This window comes from Schistocerca serialis, chromosome 9 (genome assembly GCF_023864345.2).
Source record: "Schistocerca serialis cubense isolate TAMUIC-IGC-003099 chromosome 9, iqSchSeri2.2, whole genome shotgun sequence".
Classification (NCBI taxonomy): Eukaryota; Metazoa; Arthropoda; class Insecta; order Orthoptera; family Acrididae; genus Schistocerca; species Schistocerca serialis.
In genome coordinates this window covers 369,304,647-369,324,965 of record NC_064646.1, presented here as the reverse complement: position 1 = coordinate 369,324,965, position 20,319 = coordinate 369,304,647, and positions in this window count along the sequence as shown.

Genomic DNA, 20,319 nt, shown 5'->3' with positions numbered 1-20,319 from the left:
CGAACTGTGATCTTTCTGACAGGAAATCACGAATCCAGTCGCATAACTGAGGCGATATTCCATAGGCGCACAGTTTGGTTAGAAGACGCTTGTGAGGAACGGTGTGGAAAGCCTTCTGAAAACCCAAAAATATGGAGTCAGTTTGACATCCCCTGTCGATAGCACTCGTTACTTCATGAGTATAAAGAGCTAGTTGTGTTCCGCAAGAACGATATTTTCTGAATCCGTGCTGATTATGTGTCAGTAAATCGTTTCCTTCGAGGTACTTCATAACGTTCGAATACAGTATATGTTCCAAACCCCTACTGAAAATCGACGTTACTGATATGGGTCTGTAATTCAGCGGATTACTCATATTTCGCTTTTTGGGTATTAGTGTGACTTGAGCAATATTCCAGTCTTTAGGTACGGAATTTCTGTGAGCGAGCGGTTTGTGTACAGTTGCTAAATATGGAGCTTTTGCATCTGCATACTCTGAAAGGATCCTGACTGGTATACTATCTGGACCGGAAGCCTTGCCTTTATTAAGTGATTTAAGTTGCTTTGCTACACTCAGGATATCTGCTTCTATGTTTCTCATCCTCGCAGTTCTTCTTGATAGGAATTCGGGAATGTTTACGTCGTCGTCTTTGGTGAAGGAGTTTCGGAAGAAAGTGTTTAATAACTCTGCTTTGGTGGCACTGTCATCAGAGACTTCACCGTTGTTATCGCTCAGTGAAGGTATTGATTGCGTCTTGTTACCGGTGCGCTTTATATATGACCAGAATCTCTTTGGGTTTTCTGCCAGATTCCGAAACGGAGTTTCGTTGTGGAAATTATTGAAAGCACCTCGCATTGAAGCACGAGCTCTACTTCGAAATTCTGCAGATCTTTGCCAATCTTCGGGATTTAGCGTTCTTTTAAATTTGGTATGTTTTTATCGTTGCTTCTGCAACAGCGATGTCACCTGTTTCGTGTACCATGGGGGATCAGTACCATCACTTATTATGTGGTATATGTCTCTCAATTACCCTCGATACTCTTTGAAATCATTCCATATCTTTTCTACGCTTACGTGATCATACAGGAAGTAATAGAGACTGTTTCTTAAAAGGGCGTTAAGAGCATTTTTATCAGCTTTTTTACATAGGTGTACTTTACCTTTCCTTTTTATGGTTGTGGGTGTTACAGTACTCAGCCTAGAAGCAACTGCCTTGTGGTCGCTAATCCCTGTATTCGTCATGATACTCCCTATTTGTCCAGGATTATTTGTTGCTAAGAGGTCAAATATGCTTTCGCAACCATTTACGCTCGGAGTGGGCTCATGAACTTATTGTTCAAAATAATTTTCTGAGAAAGCATTCAGAACAATTCCGGATGCCATTTTATGCCTGCCACTGGCTTTAAACGTATAAGTTTTCCAGCATGTCGAGGGTAGATGGAAGTCGCCACCGATATAATTGTATGAGTGGGGTACCTGCCTGAAATGAGACTCAAGTTTTCTTTGAACTGTTCAGCAACTATATCTTCTGAGTCGGGAGGGTCGGTAAAACGTTCCAATTAATAGTTTAGTCCCACTGTCAAGTATAACCTCTACCCATACTGTTTCACAGTAACTATCTGCTTCAATTTTACTACAAGGCCAACTATTTCTGACAGCAATAAATACTCCACAACCAACTGTATTTAATCTATCCTTTCTGAACACCGTTACATCGTTTGAAACAATTTCGGCTGAATTTATTTTCGGCTTTATCCAGCTTTCTGTTCTAATAACTATATGACCTCTAGTGTTTTCTATCTGGGCTTGGAGCCCTGGTTATTTCCTAACACAGCTGCAACAATTTACAACTACAAAACCAATCGTTTCTAGAACTACCTTACTGCGTTTTACCTAACCCCTTTTAGACAGACGCCCTTTCTATGGTTTTCTGAGACCCTAGCCTAAAAAACCACCCAGTCCCTTCCACACAGCCCCCGCCACCCGTGTAGCCGCTTCTTGTGTGTAGTGGACTCCTGACCTATTAAGCCCCTAGCTGCCCGAAACCAGAGGGGATCTCCTCTGATCCAAAGCGAGACACGTCGTTGGTACCGACATGGGCTACCACCTGCAGTTGGCTGCACCCTGTACTTTTCAATGCATCTAGAAGCATCCTTTCCACATCCAGAATGACTCCCCCCCCCCCCCCCCCCATTATGCACATTGAGTGCACACTGGCTTCCTTCCCTTCCTTGGTAGCCATATTCCTAACTGGCTTCATTACGCATCTAACGTAGGAGCTCCCAACTACCAGCAAACCCACCCTATTTGAATTCCCAGACCTTGCGGTCCGAGAAGTTTCCTCTGGAACATGGTGGACGACTGCATCCGGCTCAGAGACTTCGTCAGCGACAGATAACGCCCGAAACCAAACGAACCGAGGAGGCCCTACGATGAGCCCTACGGTAAGTCTTTCACAGCCTGCCACACTTTGTAATGACCTCCCACTCCACCACGGGTGAGGGTTCAACCTCAATGCAGGCAGCAACCAGAACAGCCACAGCAGTAGACCGATCGGTGCTCGAAGTCCCTCGCATCCCCGCGTCCGACCCCCCACAGTGATAGCCCTTGGCAGCAGCTTCAAGCTTTGTGACGGTAGCCAATAATGCCTGGAGCTATGATCGCATCTGTACACAGCAATCACAGTTCCTGTCCATTTATTAACTCACTCCATTTTGAAACTCGTAAAAATACGTAATAAACAAATAGTGTACTCACCTTATTAGTAGCAGTAATCGCGGTGCTCTCTCACTGACGGTTTAACCGACATTAAGCTGTTCTTTGCAAAACAATCGAAAGCCTGTACGATACGAGAGACGATACAACGGTCGATAGCAACGGCTGTTCTGTACGCTAGACTGTTTTTAAAATTAAAGGTTGCTCCTAGTAAGCTCTGACACACGCAAGAAATTACAAAAATACAGTATTAACTACGAAGTTAACCTCTCATTAAACCTCCATGCATATAGGCTACGTTTATTCAGCCCTAGTAACTTTACATTACATATATATATATTACAAAGTGAACCTTTCATCACTATTCCTAGATCCTAATAGACGATTAATAACTTACATAATAGTTATGCTTATCTGTATTATATTCTTCTATTAAACTGTAATATTGATGACACCAAGAACAGAGCTTTACCAAAAAATGCAGTTGTCGTGATTCCACCGAAAAATTGGGAATATGACTTATGTTTTTCGTGTTTGTGCAGTATATACTGGCCAAATTCAAATTAATGTAGGTCCCTAAAATGTATTCTTACGAGCATATTCAAAGATTAAAATGCTTCCAAATGATGCTAAATTCTGGAACTGAGGAAACCAAATACGTTGTCATTCTGAACTATGTCGAGAAATCTGTGGCCGGCCGTTGTGACCGAGCGGTTCTAGGCGCTACAATCTACTGCGCGACCGCTACGGTCGTAGGTTCGAATCCTGCCTCGGGCATGGATGTGTGTGATGTCCTTAGGTTGGTTAGGTTTAAGTAGTTCTAAGTCCTCGGGGACTGATGACCTCAGATGTTAAGTCCCACAGCGCTCAGAGCCATTTGAACCTTTTTTTTTTTTTTTTTTGAGATATCTGTTCTCTGTGAGTGGTTGACTGTTCCTTTTGTTTCCAGTATTAGGGTAGATATTCACAGAAGTAAAAAAATAGCGAGCTTTACACATATTACATTTAAGTAACGTCGTAACATATTTCGTTATTGTGAGGTACATCACCTTAAAATCTGATAGTTTGAATACTTGATGAGGTCATCGAGATAGTCACATGGCAGCCTCAAGGCAGTACCGTCACTGATAGAAATGTACGTACTAAGCCTTATTATCAACAACAATTTGCATCACCCTTAAATGACTCAATCACATCACCTCTAGTTTCGTTTTAAATAAAGTCTCAGAAGTTTAACGCAAATACATGCTAGCGTAGTCATTGTAATGGAAATATGGTATACAAGAGATATGTTCAACAAACATATCAAGTTTCTACAAAAGGATACTTACTATAAAGTTTTTCAGTTTCTTTGTAAATTCAACATAACGTGCTTATCAATCCAAAATTAACCCGAAAAGCTTTTCTTCTGTCACCGTTTTAATATACACATCAAAAAATGTTTTGCATTACCCCGGTTGCTGGAACTCCTGAAGATAGACGTTGACTGTGGGTATCGTATGACAGACACATCCCCTTTGACTGTTCAGATATGTCAATAAACACGCTCAAAGATGTGAACGACTATGCATGAGCAGCGCCAATTAGACGGAGTGGGTCGGACAGCCGATCAGTTCCTTCTCGGGCTGTCTGTAGTTAAACCATGCCTTGATGGTCAATACCGCTGTTCGATAGCGTCCGAATTGTTATTTTGTGCCAGGAACGGTTCTCAGCAAGGGAAGTGTCTAGACGTCTCGGAGCGAACCAAAGTGATGTTGTTCGGACATGGAGGAGATACAGAAAGACAGGAACTGTCGATGACATGCCTCGTTCAGGCCACCCTAGGATGACCGTTATCTACGGATTATGGCTAGAAGGAGCCCTGGCAGCAACGCCACAATGTTGAGTAATGCTTTTCTTGCAGACACAGGATATCGTGTTATGACTCAAACTGTGCATGATGCGCAACTTCACTCCCGACGTCCATAGCGAGGTCCATCTTTAGCATCACGAAACCATGCATCGTGGTACAGATGGACCCAACAACATGCCTAATGAACCGCTGAGGATTAGCATCACGTTCTCTTCACCGGTGAGTGTCGCATATTCCGTCAACCAGACAATCGTCGCAGACGTGTTTGGAGGAAACCCGGTCAAGATGTACTTCTTAGAGACACTGTCCAGCGAGTGCAGCAAGGTGGAGGTTCCCTGCTGTTTTGGAATGGCATTATGTAGGGCCGACGTACGCCACTGGTGGTCGTGGAAGACGCCGTAACGGCTGTACGATACATGAAAGCCATCCTCCGACCGATAGTTCAACCATATTGGCAGCCTATTGGAGACATAGACGACAATTCGCTCTCCGTCTTATACAGTGCGCTAATAACACTGCCTCGCATATGTTGAAGTCGCGGAGACAGAAGGATAATGCTCTTCCACTGTTCGCAATGTCTGTCCTATATAGGTCACACCACATTGTCACGGTATTTTATAAATTCCCGCTTTCCGCAGTAGCAAATCATCCTTCACCGATCCCAGCAGATCCGAAATCTTAGAAGGTGGACAAAAAAACATTTTCACATGAAAATTGTTAAGAATCCTCGTGAGCCGAGCTGCGGCTCCCGTTGGTAGGTTTCCTCCCTCTGTTGGAGGCCAGACCGTATCGTTTAGTTGGTATGGTTGCTGTTGCTTGTCTTCTTCTCATGTTGACTGGCGCCACTCGTTTCGCAAGCGTTGCGGTTATCGATATGTAGTTGGCTGGTTGGTTGCTTTGGGGAAGGAGACCAGACAGCGAGGTCATCGGTCTCATCGGATTAGGGAAGGACGGGGAAGGAAGTCGGCCGTGCCCTTTGAAACGAACCATCCCGGCATTTGCCTGGAGCGATTTAGGGAAATCACGGAACACCTAAATCAGGATGGCCGGACGCACGGAGGGGTTCTTGTAGTCAAGAGGGTGCACGACCTCGTGGTAAACCGGATTCAGCAAGCTTTAAGATAGTGTATTTCAATCCAAGTACAGAAACCACCACCACTGTGATATCTCACGAGTCTCCAGTGACATGGGTTCATGTTGCTACTCGTAGTGTCGCCGAGGCGAAGGGCAGCGAGTGGAGTGCTTGGGGAAGGCGGATCTGATTAGCTTTCCTTGACTTCTTATTATTATTTACTGCGTGCAACTTGTTACAATTTTTTAAGCTCAGCCAGCGGTAATTTTTCTTGCCAGGTCGCCGTTAACGCCACAGTTACCTGCCCTGGGGGTTAGTCTATGTAACGGCTGTGTACGCCCTATAGTGAGTAATATTGACGAACCCACATACGATTTAGACAAACATCTACAATACCCGCCATTAAAATTGCTACACCAAGGAGAAATGCAGATGATAAACGGGTATTCATTGGGCAAATATATTATACTAGAAGTGACATGTCATTATAAAAAATGGTTCAAATGGCTCTGAGCACTATGGGACTTAACTTCTAAGGTCATCAGTCCCCTAGAACTTAGAACTACTTAAATCTAACTAACCTAAGGACATCACATACATCCATGGCGGAGGCAGGATTCGAACCTGCGACCGTAGCGGTCGTGCGGTTCCAGCCTGTAGCGCCTAGAACCGCTCTGACACTCCGGCCGGCCACGTAATTACATTTTCACGCAATTTGGGTGCATTGATCCTGAGAAATCAGTACCCAGAACAACCACCTCTGGCCGTAGTATAGGCCTTGATACGACTGGGCATTCAGTGAAACAGAGCTTGGATAGTGTGTATAGGTACAGCTGCCCATGCAGCTTCAACACGATACCACAGTTCATTAAGAGTAGTCACTGGCATATTGTGACGAGCCATTTGCTCGGCCACCATTGACCAGACCTGTTCAATTGGTGAGAGATCTGGAGAATGTGCTGGCCAGGGCAGCAGTCGAACATTTTCTATATCCAGAAAGGCCCGTACATGACACGCAACATGCGGTCGTACATTATCCTGCTGAAATGTAGGTTTTCGCAGGGATCGATTGAAGGGTCGAGCCACGGATCGTAACAGATGTGAAATGTAACGTCCACTGTTCAACAAGAGGTGACCGAGACATATAACCAATGGCGCCCAATACCGTCACGCTGGGTGATACGCCAGTATGGCGATGACGAATACACGCTTCCAATGTGGGTTCACCGCGATGCCGCCAAACACGGATGCGATGCGACTATCATGATGCTGTAAACAGAACCTAGATTCATCCGATAAATTGACGTTTTGCCATTCGTGCAACCAGGTTCGTCGTTGAGTACACCATCGCATGCGCTCCTGTCTGTGACGCAGCGTCAAGGGTAGCCGCAGCCATGGTCTCCAAGCTGATAGTCGATGCTGCTGCAAACGTCGTCGAACTGTTCGTACAGATGGTTGTTGTCTTGTAAACGTAACCATCTGTTGACTCAGGGATCTATACATGGCTGCACGATCCGTTACAGCAATGCGGGTAAGATGCCTGTCATCTCGACTGCTTGTGATACGAGGCCATTGGGATCCAGCATGGCGTTCCATATGGCTCTCCTGAACCCACCGAATCCATATTCTGCTAACAGTCATTGGCTCCTGACCAATGTGAGCAGCAATGTTGCCATACGATTAACCGCAATCGCGGTAGGCTACAATCCGACCTTTATCAAAATCGGAAACGTGATGGTACGCATTTCGCCTCCTTACACGAGGCATCACAACAACGTTTCAACAGGCAAGCCGGTCAACTGCTGTTTGTGTATGAGAAATCGGTTGGAAACTTTCCTCATGTCAGCACGTTGTAGGTGTCGCCACCGGCGCCAACCTAGTGTGAATGCTCTGAAAAGCTAATCATTTGTATATCACAGCATCTTCTTCCTGTCAGTTAAATTTCGCGTCTGTAGCTCGTCATCTACGTGGTGTAGCAATTTTAATGGCCAGTAGTGTAGCTTCTTTGCTGAGAACACTGGTTGGCAAATGTTAACACCATATACGGAACTCTGCTGATTTTATCAACAGACTGGGTGCTTTCCACGTAAGTAGTTCCGATCTTCTAGTGAGTTTTGATGTAGTTTCCCCTTTCACAAAAGTACCCCTTGCGAATACCCTGACGCTAATTGGTGAACAGTTTGAATCAGACATCACTTCTTTGTTTCGACATGCTCTTTCCTCAACCTATTAGATGTTTAACCAGGAATATTTTGAACAGTGGCAGCCCTCTGTCTCCTCTGGTGGCTGACTTTTTATGGAGGATTTTCAGGAAAAAGCACTTGAATCAGTAGTTTGTAAACCAATTTTTTTTGGAGATACGTCGGTGATACTTTAATGTGGCCCCACGGAGAAAGGAAGTTAATGGATTGTTTTCATCATCTTAACTCCATCCTTGAGAATATTCGATTAACTATGGAAATAGAGAAAGATCGTTGCATTCCATTTCTGGAAGTTTTGTTTGAACGGAACAGTGACGGCTCGGTGGGACATTCTGTTTATCGTAAGCCCACTCAAACTAATGTGTTCTTGCATTCTTCAAGTTGCCATCACCGATCCCAAACCATCAGCGTGTTTAAAATCCTTGTGCACAGGGCACATACGGTGGCGAATGCAGAAAATTTGCCTAAGGAACTGGTACATTTAAGGACGGTGTTCAGAGACAATGGATACGCGACCCGGCAAATTAACAGGGCCTTCTCAACTGTAGCCAGGAACCGGGAAGTGGATTAGGAGGAGAACGAGCCAACCAAGTCCCTGGGTTTTCTTCCCTTCGTTGGAAATGTCTCATTGTAAATAGCGGGGATTCGTCATAATTCTTACGTGATAGTGGTTTTTCGTCCAAGATTTCGGATCTGCTGGGATCGGTGAAGGATGATTTGTTAATGCGGAAGGCAGGAATTTATAAAATACCGTGTCAATGTGGTATGGCCTATATAGGATAGACAACGCGTACAGTAGAATAGCGTTGTATGGAACATCAAGGTTGCACTCGACTACTTCAAGCTAGTAGTTCCGCAGATGCGGAACATTGTATTTCCAACGGACATTCAATGGAGTACGACAAAACTTCGGTTTTGGCCACAGCAACAACTTTTTGGTACTCCATTATCAAAGAATTCGTTGAAATGCGCATTGTGGGAAATCTAATGAACCGTGGTAGTGGTTGCCAACCGAATAACGCTTGGAAACCCATCATCTCCGAAATTTCCTCGAGACAAAGACGCCAGAAGACTTAGACGACAGCTGAGTCATGCAGTTCCACCAGCGAGGGCGCTGACGTTGGGCGGTGTGGTCCTTCTGTCTCCGCGACTTCAACGCATGCGCGGCAGTACCATTAGCGCACTATATAAGACGGAGCAGAGAACGTCCTCGTCAGTATTCGTTCGGCTCACCTGAAGATGGCTGGCAGTTGTCCAGTCGAAATATCGTTTCATGAAGTTTACGACGATCGGCAGCAATCCAGAAATCTCTTTGAACACGTACTATCTGCTCTCACAAACTGAAATCGAAACACTTCTGACCAGGCCTCGGTTCTCCTGTCATCTAGCGTCCAACTAATATGGTCACAAGCTCAGGAGATGTGCTTCACGCGATGTCGAGCTGGTACCAATAGTAGTGGCATTAATCGTCTGCTGCCATAGCCCATTGACTCCAAATAACGCCGTAGTCTCCATACGGATACAATCGTCATTCGTCTCGCATTGATTTCTACGGTTATTTCAGCAGAGTTGTTTGTCTGTTAGCACTGAAAACTCTGCGCTAACGCCGTGTGCTCTCTGTCGGTAAGTGAATGCCGTCAGCCACTGCGTTGTCTGTGGTGATAGGTAAAACCCGAAATTTTGTATTCTCGGCACATTGTGAGAACTGTGGATTTCGGAACTATTTCCGAAACGGAATGTCCTATGGGCACAGCTCCAACTACCATTCCACGTTTGAAGTCTTAATTCCCGTCGTGCGGCTACAATTATGTCAGATATATTTCCACATAAATCATCTTACTACAAATGACAGCTCCACCAATGCACTGTCCTTTTATATCTTGCACTCGCGATTCTACAGCCATCTGTACAGGTATATATTTCCGTCCGATGACTTTTCACCTCAGTGTATGCGTGTGGAAACATTTTGTCTGCAGTACTGAAGATCTACCGTAGACAATGCGGCTTTTGCACACTTAGTTTCTTCTTCTTGTTCTCGTACCTTTTCACTGCATCGATGCAGGGTCAGCATCGTTATTTTCGAATTTCGTAGGGTGAGTTTAAGGGATGGTCGGCAGTCGTTCTTGTTGCCGCCGCATTTCTCCTGGGACGGGCCATGTTTACCCCAAATGTTATTCATGTAAAAGTGAGCGAAAATAATCCAGAAGTCTGGGATTTGTGTAACTAAGGCAGGGCTTAGATGCCAGTTGGGAATTCACCTTCTGGGATGTGGGAAATCGCCTAAAAACCACACACAGGCTAGCAAGCATACCGACTCTTGTCCTTAATCGGTCAGACGGATTCGATCGTACGCCGCCACATTTTATCATCCCCCCATGCAGTGCTTCAACACGCACAGCTATCCAGATATGGGTCTATTATACACTCAGTTTATGTTATCGTTTCTAACAGAGTTTCACAATCATTAGTCACATAGCAAAGCTTCCGTTCCAGTGTAAAGAAAGGAAAACCTTGCTGAACTGATTTCGCACAGTGGTACATAATTAAAGTTAGCTGTGCTGCTAGATGACGTTTTTTTGTTGGTAATATCACTTGCTATGAGAGATCTAGCACAATACGCCGATAAACATTCATATTAAAAGACCTGTTAAAGGGATTATTACAGCCGTTGAGCTCTTCAAATCTCTCTGAGGAGACTCGAATACTGACCTGGAATGCTCGTTGCCGTGCAGTGCTGTTTGCTAGCTGGCGAACGCTTCTGCTGAAACTGTCCATGCGCTCTTGAGTGGGCTCACCCGTGACATTTGCTGCTAGTTTGGACAACAGCGAATTCAGAGTTTGCCGGGTCCTGTTTCTTTGTTTCGCGTGTGCACACTGTAGCGTGGCCGCAGCTGGCAGCATGGTGAGGGATGAGGACCTTATCTGCGCCGAAGTCCGCGGCTGACAAAGGGCAGCGCAGATCGCACCGGCTGAGTCGGGAGCCGCTGATAAATGTCTTTCCGATTCCGCCGCCGCCGCCCCCGCCGCCCCCGCCGTCGCTGCTGCTGCTGCCACTGATAACCGCGTGCTGAGTGCATGTTCACCTCTGGCTCAGGGGGCGGAAATAAAGGCCCATTATCGTTACGAGCGATGAGCCGAACTTACGGCTGAATCAGAAATACTATCCGAGTCTGTTCGTGCTGTATACCACGACCTGCAGAAGTTACATTCAGCAAATATCATACTACACACCCTTACGTTTCCCGTTGAAGAGTTAGTAATGGTCATCTAGCGTAATAATTTTACAGCCCAAATATCAAAACTCATCGACCACTTCAAATGTCTCTTACTCCTCAGCGTCCCCTGATTTAATTAAACGGCGTTCCATTAACGTTTTCTCCTTTTGTTGATGTTTATTTTAAATCCTTGTTCCTAGTAAATGTTAGAAAGGACCCCACAATAATAACAATAACAATAATGTTATGACTCGTATAAAACTTAGCATTATTTAACTAACTCTATGCGCGAACATAAAATTTTATCGTACATTAATAAATTTATAGTCTCAAGATTATTCCTACCATAATCATGAGCAATATGGCATGAACTGATGGACAAGAGCCTCTTCCAGTCTTCCCCTTTCACTGCAAACTTCACCGTTTCGCTTCAAGTTTGTCACTCTTGTTTCTTTAGATCATTTCCCTTCTCTTCGCCCATTAGGTATTTTCTTGTTAAGAGGAACAAATTCAGATTCTTTCTCCTTAGTCATCTCGCGTAATCCTGTCGGTACATTACACACACACACACACACACACACAAACAAACACGGAAATTACAAAACATTATGCTCTCAGTTAATCTAGTTAATCTACCCAAACAATAACGGTTACTAATGACGTAGAAATACTTCCGTTTTATTTCCTGTTACATAAATTTTCAGTGTAAAACATCACTACAGTTCTTACAACAGAATTTCATTAGCTCTTATACAAAAAGAATAATATAGTACGTATTTCTAGCAGTTGTCAATTCTAAATAACTTACCAGGACAGATGAAATATTTGTTGCTCTAGGTAATCTAGTTTACACCAACAAATGTTTTACTTTTTCTAAGTTAATGGTTTAGATAGCCTTCAGAGCTACAGAAATGAAATGAGTGGTGTAGTTAACATTTCAAATCGTAACGACTAACTTGGGAATATTATGGAGTGGACGAATAACCAGAACACAGCACTTCTGAAGCTACAGTTTGTGGAATCAGTCACATAATTATGAATGTACAGTGCACATCTCCATCTCCATTTGGCTGAAACTTTTAATCCTACCAATGAGCCATTTAAAGCGTCCATTATAGTACTCTGTTTACACCAAGTTTCATCATGAATAAACCACGAGCTTAATTTCAATGTCTCTTTCGTGACAGGTGTACAGTATTTTCTAATGTCTTCTGTGCGAATCTCTTATCAGTGACTTCCTCAAACTGACAATACTCCTCACTAGTTCCACAGATACACTCCTGGAAATGGAAAAAAGAACACATTGACACCGGTGTGTCAGACCCACCATACTTGCTCCGGACACTGCGAGAGGGCTGTACAAGCAATGATCACACGCACGGCACAGCGGACACACCAGGAACCGCGGTGTTGGCCGTCGAATGGCGCTAGCTGCGCAGCATTTGTGCACCGCCGCCGTCAGTGTCAGCCAGTTTGCCGTGGCATACGGAGCTCCATCGCAGTCTTTAACACTGGTAGCATGCCGCGACAGCGTGGACGTGAACCGTATGTGCAGTTGACGGACTTTGAGCGAGGGCGTATAGTGGGCATGCGGGAGGCCGGGTGGACGTACCGCCGAATTGCTCAACACGTGGGGCGTGAGGTCTCCACAGTACATCGATGTTGTCGCCAGTGGTCGGCGGAAGGTGCACGTGCCCGTCGACCTGGGACCGGACCGCAGCGACGCACGGATGCAGGCCAAGACCGTAGGATCCTACGCAGTGCCGTAGGGGACCGCACCGCCACTTCCCAGCAAATTAGGGACACTGTTGCTCCTGGGGTATCGGCGAGGACCATTCGCAACCGTCTCCATGAAGCTGGGCTACGGTCCCGCACACCGTTAGGCCGTCTTCCGCTCACGCCCCAACATCGTGCAGCCCGCCTCCAGTGGTGTCGCGACAGGCGTGAATGGAGGGACGAATGGAGACGTGTCGTCTTCAGCGATGAGAGGCGCTTCTGCCTTGGTGCCAATGATGGTCGTATGCGTGTTTGGCGCCGTGCAGGTGAGCGCCACAATCAGGACTGCATACGACCGAGGCACACAGGGCCAACACCCGGCATCATGGTGTGGGAAGCGATCTCCTACACTGGCCGTACACCACTGGTGATCGTCGAGGGGACACTGAATAGTGCACGGTACATCCAAACCGTCATCGAACCCATCGTTCTACCATTCCTAGACCGGCAAGGGAACTTGCTGTTCCAACAGGACAATGCACGTCCGCATGTATCCCGTGCCACCCAACGTGCTCTAGAAGGTGTAAGTCAACTACCCTGGCCAGCAAGATCTGGGACTGGATGAAGCGTCGTCTCACGCGGTCTGCACGTCCAGCACGAACGCTGGTCTAACTGAGGCGCCAGGTGGAAATGGCATGGCAAGCCGTTCCACAGGACTACATCCAGCAGGACTACAGCCGCAACAGTAGGGAATTTAAATACAATCTGATCGGGCTATTTTGCGGATCACTTTCCTTATATTTAAACTCATATGTCACTGCCTGCCTCCCTCTTTTCTCCGTATCATCTGTACTGCGACACGTAGTCCACCAACATAACATGCCAGTTACGCTGGTTGCCGAAACCCCCGGCCTGCAGACGACGTGTCTTCCTGAGCTACTTACCAACATTACCGGAGGACATTTACTCCAGATTACTTTTGTGAGTAACTCCGACAGCCACAGCCACGACACTTCGAGTTTCCTTCACCTACAGGCGGCGACACTCGCAACACTGTGAGGCTCACCAGTGCAGTATTTAAGTTCAAATGACTCTGAGCACTACGGGGCTTAACATCTGAGGTCATCAGTCCCCTAGAACTTAGAACTACCTAAACCTAACTAACCTACGGACAACACACACATCCATGCCCAAGGCAGGATTCGAACTTGCGACCGTAGCAGCCGCGTGGTTCCGGACTAAAGCGCCTAGAACCGGCCGCCAGTATTTAGATGCCACACGGTGACCCCAAGCGAGTTCCAGCTGCCACCTCAGTTCGCCTTGACAACGAAAAAGCATCAGTTAGCTATGAGCTTCAGTCTCTACGATATGGCCTCTGTTGACCAGGTGCTAGGATGTTTTGTCACGCGGCTCACTGAACTTAGTTCTTGTGACTGACGGACAGCTGTCCACTTGTCTTCTGTCTGCCCTCTGAATGTGTAGCTATAGGTTTACCAGTTTGCCACAAACTGAAGAGACAATTCATATTAGTTCTGGTCGTTTTATCATTCTTTATTCAGACACTCAGTAGCATCTGCAGATTTTACGTGCAATAAGAATTTTACGTTTGTTAAAATAAAGCTGACATTGTTTAATGCCTACCTAATAACTTTCTTTTTGGTAGTGGAGCCCTATAAGCTCACAGCAGTATCCTTTCCTTGTATGACTCTTCGAAGCAGACAGTTTCCTAATATGTGTTCCAGCTTTGACGTTTTCCTAATTGTTATTATTTCCACTAGCGTTACTGCCTATCCTATATTTATACGGCCGTCTCCATTCGTGATTTTGTCTGTTAGGTTAACATTTTGCTTTTTTCCATTCAACTACATTTCGAAACAAGTCAAGTAGTTTTACTTCTTATTTTGGACTGTCACGGTTCACTGCCAAATAATACTACAGTTCAGACAAAATTCTTGTCGGCCGCTGTGGTCGAGCCGTTCTAGGCGCTTCAGTTCGGAACCACGGGGCTGCTACGGTCGCAGGTTCGAATCTTGCTTCGGGCATGGATGTGTGTGATGTCCTTAGGTTAGTTAGGTTTAAATAGTTCTAAGTCTAGGGGTCTGATGACCTCAGATGTGAAGTCCCATAGTGCTCAGAGCCATTTGAACCATTAATGAGCTACATTAGATTGCTTGTTCAGTTGAATAACAAATCGATTCTACTGTTTCTTGGAGTGTAACGCAAAACATACAATAAAAGAGTTGCGTGTTGTTTTCGAAAACCATAAATGTCAAATTATCATTTCTTAGTTCAAAATCAAAATTCAGTTACAAATATTTATTGGACACATGCCTATGGTATTTGAAATGGGGTATGCATGTTATTCCACCTATAGACGCGTCGTAATATAAAAGTCAAAATTTCTTTCCCTGATCCAAAGTAAGTTCCAGTAAAATTAGAACTGTCAGAACACTTGATTGAACGTTTTCTTACAGACCAAAAACCTTAGTCAGACCAGCGAAAACATAATCTTTACGTGGTACAGTTTCACCAAGAGTCAAAGAATTAATTGCCAGTTACGTGGCAACATAATAGTTTGCAGAAAAGGAAAATAACTGACGACCGCATCTTATTATGACGACAGAGTTTTCAGAAATCGGTTACATATTATTTGTTACTATTTATCTTGCGGTACAAGATAAGACGTCGGAATTCTGGGGCTTTCGAGCGTATGCGCACATTTGTTTACCATTCAGAATTCCCGAGTAGTCAAGAGATAGGCCGTACTACATGGAAGTGAAAAGAAACTAGCTCAGTTAAAGTTTTATAAAACAAAGTAGCTCTTTGACCAAAAAAGAACCGCTTGAGTGTGAAGACCAAAGTTCAGTCTCTAGTAAGGTTCGTTTGAAAATTTTGTGCCCACAATTGTTAATGACTCACATTCTGCGTAAGTAAGACGACAGAAAATGGGTGTTCAGGAGATCGAGAGATTAACCTTCTATGGGATGTATATATTACACTTCACAAAATGGGCACCGTCGACATGTTCAAAACAAACCGTTCACTTGCATCATGAATACCGAATAAAAAATGGTTCGCCACTGTGATCACAAAGGTTCGCTCCACCAAGATCGAAGGCGAGCTTATTGGGAGTTACAAACCGTGCAGCAAGTTAAGCTAGATATCCCCTCTTAAAGGATGCAAATAGAATCATATTTGTGTAACGGGATGATGAATACTGATGGAATTTGATAGCATGCAACCGAAATTGAAACAGTCTGTCGTGGACCTTATCGCAAAACTTGTTATATCTTATGATGTAGCTGTAGATAGTGAGACAATATGTTTTATAGGCACGGAAAAAACAGACATCCAGAGGCTGAATTTGTCCAGTGGTAGCAGGTGGTGCGAACTGCAGTGTCACACACTTTTCAGGAGTTATTATTTTCCCTAAAGGAGTGTAGTTTTTGTATCCAGGCCAGGAATCAAGTGATAGCATGTTATTATGACCAGCAGTTCGCGAAAAGCAGGGCTCATGCCATAGATGTAGTTCTCTTACGCCCAATTTCCCACTCTTGCCTGCTGTCACGTAATTATTGCCTACTGCCAGTGCAAGATCACGCATACGGGAAACAGTCGTAGGTGGCAGAGCACCTCCAACTTCTCGCAGCGCAATTAACAACTTTAGAGTCAATTTACCATGCAGATTAACAGTCAGCATCACTGTAAAGGAACGCATTAAAGTTAAACTTGAAACAACTCTCTTGGTACTGCAATTTGCAGGATTCCTTTCATATGCATTCAAACTCCGGTTGCTTGGAGTTGAAAACATATTCTTTACTGAACGTTGGGATAAGTTGGTTTATCTCATCTACAAATTTTTGGAGCGATTCTACAGTTTGCTGTGCGTCGTCATGTTGACGCCTTGTTTGAAATTTCGACGTTTTATATCTTCCTATACTGTAACTCTGTTTGAAGTTATGCAACCATCCACTGCTGCCCTTCAAATCATCTGTGCATAATACAGTAACGTACTATCATGCACATCCTGTAAATTGGCTCGAGCTTCCTTGAAATACACGAACATCATTGTTTTAACTCATCTTGCAGGAACGCTCTTATTTCATCTGCCACTTTTTCTCATTCTACGAAATTCCTTTGTTCCTTTCTAACGAAATGTCAACTTTGTCTACTGTTGTCGTCATATAATGCAATGTTTGCTATGTTTACCGTTGCCGTTGTTGTGCATTGTATCTAGACCACTAGCACCGTGACACTGTTGCAAGTTATTCGTCGACTGAGCAATCCATCTACGCTCCATAGTCTCCTCCTGTGCTCATCATTGGATACCTCCAGCCCTGGCCCTTGTTGGCATTAGCCGCGAACATTCTGGTTGCATGGTAGGCAACACGTACGGTGTCGAATGCCGTAAATATCATTGGCCTTTTGCGACCTCGCACTCAAAGGGCTCCTTTGAATATTACACAGAGAATTCGTCATTGATTAGTGAACTTGAAAGCAGCGTAGTTACAAGTACATACTCGTTACCTCGCATAGGTTTAATATTTTGTACGTTTCGTAAATGCAGCTTCAAAGCGGAACATTGTAGCATTCTAGAGAGAGAGAGAGAGAGAGAGAGAGTGTGTGTGTGTGTGTGTGTGTGTGTGTGTTGAAGGGATCCTTTGTGGTAGTTATCGTCAATTTACGCGGCGGTGCGTTTGGGCGGCCTATTCGTGTGGTCTACCTGCTTCTGCTTCCGTCCAATACATCCGCTTCGCGGCTGCTGCCCACAACAGATCCTTTTAAACCTCGGCCGCGTCTGCTCCCAATCGTCCGACTGATTCTTTGGTGTGGAAGGGCAGACGTGTTCTCACTGTGCTTGGTGCCTCATACGTGTGTCGTCTTCAGAGGCATACTGTGTACAATTACAAGTGCGTTGTCGCTGAAGACCGGTCGCATTCAGTGTTCATCTTTCAAAAACTGCTGGAGTTCTACTAACCGTTAATGAAGAAATATCCAAAAGAGAGAATATGGAATTGTGTATTCGACTTGATGCAAAACACTTTTGCTATTTATTTATTAAAGAAAGAAATTGTTTTTCATCAAGGGGGCCTCACATCCAATATTATTGTTTTTCCTATGCAAACACGGGCCAATGGAAGAGTTTCGAGGTAAAATTATTGAATAAATACCATTTCCCTGTTGTAAAAGGTGCGTATTGCATGTTGTACTGCAAAGGCATTACCTTGAAACGTAAGACCTAATTTGCATATACATTTATACCCTGAAAACCACTTTGAAGAGGTAGAAGGCACTTCCCACTGACGCACGTGCTATATTGTTCCATTCGCATGTGAAGCGCGGGAAGATTGGCTGCATAACTATTTCTATATGCTTTGTAATTTAAGACTAGAAATTCAAAAGATGCTACAGGGTGTTTCAAAAATGACCGGTATATTTGAAACGGCAATAAAAACTAAACGAGCAGCGATAGAAATACACCGTTTGTTGCAATATGCTTGGGACAACAGTACATTTTCAGGTAGACAAACTTTCGAAATTACCGTAGTTACAATTTTCAACAACAGATGGCGCTGCGGTCTGGGAAACTCTATAGTACGATATTTTCCACATATCCACCATGCGTAGCAATAATATGGCGTAGTCTCTGAATGAAATTACCCGAAACCTTTGACAACGTGTCTGGCGGAATGGCTTCACATGCAGATGAGATGTACTGCTTCAGCTGTTCAATTGTTTCTGGATTCTGGCGGTACACCTGGTCTTTCAAGTGTCCCCACAGAAAGAAGTCACAGGGGTTCATGTCTGGCGAATAGGGAGGCCAATCCACGCCGCCTCCTGTATGTTTCGGATAGCCCAAATCAATCACACGATCATCGAAATATTCATTCAGGAAATTAAAGATGTCGGCCGTGCGATGTGGCCGGGCACCATCTTGCATAAACCACGAGGTGTTCGCAGTGTCGTCTAAGGCAGTTTGTACCGCCACAAATTCACGAAGAATGTCCAGATAGCGTGATGCAGTAATCGTTTCGGATCTGAAAAATGGGCCAATGATTCCTTTGGAAGAAATGGCGGCCCAGACCAGTACTTTTTGAGGATGCAGTGACGATGGGACTGCAACATGGTGCTTTTCGGTTCCCCATATGCGCCAGTTCTGTTTATTGACGAAGCCGTCCAGGTAAAAATAAGCTTCGTCAGTAAACCAAATGCTGCCCACATGCATATCGCCGTCATCAATCCTGTGCACTATATCGTTAGCGAATGTCTCTCGTGCAGCAATGGTAGCGGCGCTGAGGGGTTGCCGCATTTGAATTTTGTATGGATAGAGGTTTAAACTCTGGCGCACGAGACGATACGTGGACGTTGGCGTCATTTGGACCGCAGCTGCAACACGGCGAAAGGAAACCCGAGGCCGCTGTTGGATCACCTGCTGCACTAGCTGCGCGTTGCCCTCTGTGGTTGCCGTATGCGGTCGCCCTACCTTTCCAGCACGTTCATCCGTCACGTTCCCAGTCCGTTGAAATTTTTAAAACAGATCCTTTATTGTATCGCTTTTCGGTCCTTTGGTTACATTAAACCTCCGTTGAAAACTTCGTCTTGTTGCAACAACACTGTATTCTAGGCGGTGGAATTCCAACACCAGAAAAATCCTCTGTTCTAAGGAATAAACCATGTTGTCCACAGCACACTTGCACGTTGTGAACAGCACACGCTTACAGCAGAAAGACGACGTACAGAATGGCGCACCCACATACTGCGTTGTCTTCTATATCTTTCACATCACTTGCAGCGCCATCTGTTGTTGAAAATTGTAACTACTGTAATTTCGAAAGTTCGTCCGCCTGAAAATGTACTGTTGTCCCAAGCATATTGCAACAAACGGTGTATTTCTATCGCTGCTCGTTTAGTTTTTATTGCCGTTTCAAATATACCGGTCATTTTTGAAACACCCTGTAAGTGCCAAGCTGAATGTTTCACGACATTGAAAAAAAAAAAAAAACATTTTATTTTGTGTAGGATGCCTTGATACAAATAATAAGTTGCATGTCACACTATAGGCCGCTGTGACCAAGTACGTAACTCAGAAACTGAACAACTAGTACGTCCTTAGCATCACAAAGAAAATCATAGTTTGGAAGTCCATTGTGGTTTTGTTGTTTTTGCAATGGTTACATTAGCAAGACGACGCAGAATAAGAGTACCAAATACCATCTTGCGACATTTTACATGCATTTAACCACAAGTGTCCCGCTGAAACTCCCTGTGGCCCTTGGGTAAATATGATATTATAATTAACAAGTCCTTCTCTTTCTCTCGAGATAAGCATTGGCGGTTGTTAACTTGCTTCAGTTCCATGTTTTGGAAATCAGTGACTGATATGTACTTCTTCAGGACATTGAACGTTGTCCACCCTTCCAGCTCCTTAAGAGTTCTTCGTATTTTGACCTCTCCAGGAGCAGTTGGAATCTTCGGTACAGTTGATAGCAGGATAATTGGCGATTATTAAGTTTTCCGCTTCTGTAAAAGTCGATAAAACACGAGTAACGTATTTCCAGAACATTAAA